The sequence below is a fragment of the Diorhabda carinulata genome, chromosome X (assembly GCF_026250575.1).
Source record: "Diorhabda carinulata isolate Delta chromosome X, icDioCari1.1, whole genome shotgun sequence".
In the NCBI taxonomy this organism is placed as follows: Eukaryota; Metazoa; Arthropoda; class Insecta; order Coleoptera; family Chrysomelidae; genus Diorhabda; species Diorhabda carinulata.
The window spans coordinates 59,508,141-59,513,802 of record NC_079472.1 but is presented as its reverse complement, the minus strand read 5'-3'; positions in this window follow the sequence as shown (position 1 = coordinate 59,513,802).

Genomic DNA, 5,662 nt, shown 5'->3' with positions numbered 1-5,662 from the left:
CTATTCTGATCCACTATTGAAGTCTACAGCCCTAACTTCTCACGTGTACCAACATCGCGATAAAGGATCTTCATTTCTTTAACCAGTGGCAGCGTTTGTGCTTCGAAAATCGATACTATAAGCAATTAAAAAACAAAACAGAAACGAAACATCAAAACATAAAACATTTTTCCTTAGAACATGTACAAAGGCTTCCCCAACAACTATTGAATTATTTCAATAAATATGATATTAGTACTAATCGTATCATGAAGGACGCTATCCAAATATTTCCCTAAATTAAAATTTGAACGACCAAAAAACAAAAGTAATATTTTATATCAAGTACCTTGTACTAATTGTGACGTTGTCTACATAGGGCAAACATCGCAGTATTTGGAAAATAGACTAAACAATCATCAATGCGATAAAAATAATACGAACCACGTAATATCACAAAAACATACTTTCAGATGTAAAATTTAAAGAAAAATTAATCTTTCTTGTGAAAAAAATTTTCTATTTTGATTTTATTTTTATTTTCATGTTCATGATCCATGATGTCAATATCATATTTTGATAAGGACTAAAAGAAGTCGAAACGTCAAATTTTCATATATCTCTGAAAAATTATAAAAGAAGAAACCTAAAATAAAAAGCATTTTGAAATAGAAACAAGCGTAATCATCATTTCATTAGAAGAACATTGAATCAGCTCAAACTGTTATTATTATAATTATTAAAACACTATAATCAAATGATTATAAAAATTATATTCATATATTTTATTCCAAACCCTGCCTCCGCCCTTGTTTTTCACCCTTGGTGATGGAATATCTTGTAACATACGAGGCGGCTAGGGAGTTCTTTGTTTCTTCTCCCCTTCTTGCTTGCCCGTAGCAAGTTCTTCCTTCCGAAAAGGAAAAGGTCCTTACGCCAGGACCAGTTTAAACTACGTAGAACGATTATCAAAACAGAAAAGCAGCTGGTCATGGGGAGGTGATTTGTATGGTCTACTTATACGTATATAAAGTTCAATTGATTAGTAATGGAAGAGGTTCATTGTTTGGATATGGTGATTAATTTTCGAGATAATCTGTCAGGTGTTGGCTACCACCTGAGGAAGTTTTAGTAAAGTTTACAATGCAACAATGTCTGGCATTAGCATAATCGTCAAATTCACATCATAGTTAGATATAATCAAACGATTTAATAACCTTTATTTGGGCCTATATTAATAGATATTGATATATAAAGACTTTATAAAATTTCTTTTAGAAAACATTCGCATACCTAGGTACTTGTTTAAAGATAATGTTTATGCTGATACTGTCGTAAACTTCACTTTCCAAATAAATTTAAAATGACAACGTTCCTTTGGAAATGACAATAATTATAAACGTATCTCATATATTTTGTTTTATCATGCAGGTACGAGGATCATTAAAGTTATAAAATGAGCAGAAGATTTCAACTTCTCTTGTTATCTATTGTTATATTATATAATGGGTGTCTCAAAATTAACGTTAAATTTGAATGAAATAGAAAATACAGTTTTTTTGAATGTAATTTTTTTGAATTAGAAATTAAATAGAATAGGATTATTGATGGGATAACACACGGTCTTCGCGGCTTTGCATACACATTCGTTTGCCAAAATTTTCCATGAGGATAGTCCCAGAAGTAGCTGGCTAAAAGACCACCATAGCCGTGATAGATCAAATGAGGTGATGACTCCAGAAATGTGGATGAAAATTCACAAAATTGTACTGGGTGATCGACTAGCAGACATACTAGACATTTCAAAAACGTTTTCTCACAATGGAACAAAAATGGCATCGTGAAGATATTTCCATCGAAGGTCCATAACCATGGATGAAACTTCACACCCGGAAAAAAATTAATCAAAATAATGGACTGAAAAGGGACGAACGCCTTCAAAGAAGGCAAAGACCGTTCCATCCTCAGGTAAGATCATGGCGTCAGTTTTTGGAGATTCGTGTGGGATAATTTTCATTGACCATCTTGTAAGAGAAAAAACAATCAATAATGAGACAATTCACCAGGTGACACATTCGTTATTGCAATGACCAAAGTTAATGGACTAAAGTTTGAATTGCTATCTCATGCACCCCATTCGCCAGATTTAGCCTCATCAGATAATTTTCTTGAAAACATGGCTAGGTAATTAAAGATTTTCCAACAATGAAGATGATGTTGTCAGTTAATAGCAATGTTGACAACGATTACGTTTAAAAATAAACATATATGTAGTTTTCTTTGTTGGACCAGGTACTTCTGGAACTATCCTCGTATTAAATGAGGCTGAATTTCGTTGCTGTAACGTTGAATTTCCTTTTTTGGCACCCGCGTGGTTGTGATTTTGTTGAAGTAAACCTGTGATTTCAAAAAACCCCATAAAAATAAATCTAATTGTGTCCAATCCCACAATCTAGGAGGCCAAATCTGATCACCTAAATCAGAGGGTACACGCCCTGTAAATGTCTCAAGTAGTTAGTGTTACATGGCATGTGGTACCGTCATGTTGAAACTGTATATTGTATATGAAAAAAACGACTGTTTCACTAAGACAATTCATCGATTTACAAGTCGATGACAACGATGGTTAAATTGAACTAATTGTTTCCTCACCCACCGTCAAGATGTGGGCCAAAGTAACTATTAGCTATTCGATGATCTCAAAAAAATGCTTGTCGGGTAGGAAATTCAGCTTAAATGAAGCAGCAATCGCTGAACCTAAAGCCTATTTTGAGGCAAGTGACAAATCCTTCTACAAGCACGACATCGAGATGTTAGACAAGCGTTGGAATGATTGTATTGCTCTTAAAGGAGATTATATTGATGACTAAAATAGATTTTTGGTAAAAAAATGTGTTTTTCTTCGTCACACGCCTTATTTAGTGATGTAATACTTGATTTCTAATTCACAAAACAGAATTTAATAATTTCCTCTTGTTTGAATGATCGATTTTAAATGGTATTTAGATTCTAAACATTATGTTTTGAGTTAAAATACGAGAACGACAGCTTGTATTTATGTGAAAAGCGATTGGGTCCATCCAATTAAAAAATATCACTAGATTCTAATAGATTATTAGAGAGAATCTCTACAGACACTATAATAGTAGCAATACCTATACTCTGACAACCACATGTAGAGAGGTTTCCTATTTATTTTGAAACAGGTGCCCCCTAGTGAGGAAGCCATAACTTTCCTTAATTATTATTTATGCATTAAACGGTTTCGTTTGGCATTAACAGACGAGGCCAATGATACGGGGACGTTCATTATTATCGAAATTAGATAAAACTAAACGGTGCTAGGAAGAGAGAATAACGTTTGAAAAATTATTTACATTTGTATCAATTTTCCAAACATACGTTATGATTTCATCAGTGACTGTCTTTATTAACGGCTTCATATCAATTTTTTCTTGATACTTTGAAATCATATTAAATATTCTGTCAGTAGCAATTTATTGAGTATATTTTCTCGGAAAGATTAAACAGGAAACATGAATTTTTATCTTATAATAAATCATTCAGAGACTGAAGGAAAACTGTTCAATTCACCTTCATTCTCTGAAGACGATAACTTGGTTATCGAAACGCCCGTCAGAAACAGTGTAATTGTGAGTGTTGGTATAAACAGTGTGTTCAGTATGAATATCACTAACGGCTCCTACAATAGATTCTGGGACACACCTGAGTGAATGGAAATGAAATAGCTGATAAGCTCGCTAAAGCGGGGACAGACAAGCCCTTGATGGAACCACAACACTATTATGGTATCTGCTACAGAATAATGGAAGAAGCTTTGGAAAAGAAGGTAAATAGGAGGAAAATAAATTATTGGGACGATCTACAAGGGCTGAAACAAGCAAAGACCTTCAAGAAAAACTGTAACTAGAGAAGATCTGCTGATTGTATCAACCTAAGTAGGAACAATCTATGAATACTAACAAAAGTCATATCGGAGCACTGTAGCCCCAACAAATACTTTAAGACGCTAGAAGAAACCTCAATCCACATTCTGGAAACGTATGAAATAGAAGCCGAAGATCTATAGTAGCCACAACTCTCCTAACATTTTAGACTTTTTAAAAAGAGTGGGATTGATGGATCAGCTATCAACAATGGGCAAAGACAGCAAGAAAGGACGACATAATAGATCCTTTTGGTCGCAAAGTATATGACTTTATCTCAAATTGGCATTGATAACGGCGTTGCAAATCCATGATGTTTTCATGAAAACGTTCTTGTTAATCTTAATATTCGATCATTTGTTTTCAAATTTATCTAGATGAGTATGTAACATATGTAATGTCAAATATATTCTGCAGTTCATAGTTTTAAAATCTAATAACCAGTTCTTGGAAATCTTCAACTTTTCTATTCTCTACAAATCCAAAAACGACTTCTATATAACTGTTTTTACTTTTTTGTTGAGCACTAGTAATTAATTATGGAATTCCTCATTGGCAAAAGGTTTTTGGACAATTTAGGAAAAAGAATTGGAAAATTTTCTCAGGAATTGTTTCGTAAGGCCTAACTTGTGTTCAAGTTTACAATTAACGTTTGGTTTTTCAATACAAAACTAGCAGTCATGATTATGATCGATTTATATAATTTTGAATATCCACTCTACTAACCCACAAACGGTGATAACACCCTGTAGTGTCACCAAGAATCCTGCCATCCTAAGATCTCTAATGAACTGGTACTCAAACCCCTTTATATTTCCATGATGATGAACAGAATGAGCGACCGGAAACTATGAAAATTAATTCCTATTATGTGATTGAACTACTTTCGTCGAGCTGTAAATGAATAAACTCCACTCACTGGTAACAAACTTCTTATGTCTTTGTCTGCTATTTAGACATCAATAAACCAATTCCATTGCTTCAAACGGAAGCCCAAAAACTCTGCCTTACTCTTATAGTCCAGTGAGTACAGCCCAATTAGAACCAAAACCCATGAAAATTAGTTATGTCACTGATTTTCTGGATAGTTCTGAGGGTGCTCTATTGATACAGTGAAAGTTGACATCAAACTTTTGGCCGCTAAGCGATATATTTTTGTTTAAATTTCAAAAATTTCGAATTTTGCAAATAACTCCGAATCTACGCCGAATTTCATAGAAAGTAAAGAAAACAATAATGTAGTTCAAAAAATTTCCTACAAAAAAGGTGCCCTGTGATTTTTTCCTAATCTCAAAATTACTCTTAAAAAAAGCGAATTTCGTATTACTGGATTTTTTTAACTGTGCATTTTTTGCGGATAACTCAAAAATGACTTGAAATTTAGAAGTAACTTTCTGAAAAAAAATGCCGAGCAGGAAATTACCTTCGAAGAAGCTCAAATATGATTTTTCCAACTTAAGCGTGGGACAGGGATAATCCTTAAAAACTCTATTCTTGTGAGAACTTTATTTAAACTTTTATCAAAAATAAAGAAAATATTGAAAATCGATTATAAGAAATCAATTGCAATCTAGTGGATTTCATCATCACTCTCGAGCATTTCTTCCAAGAGGAATTCCGTGCTGGTCAGGGTGTCTTCACTGTCTTCTCCTGCAGCTTTATTTCACGACTTGAGACTCTGGGCTACACTTGCTATGAATATTTAGATCAGATTCGTCAAGAAAGTCTCCTCCATT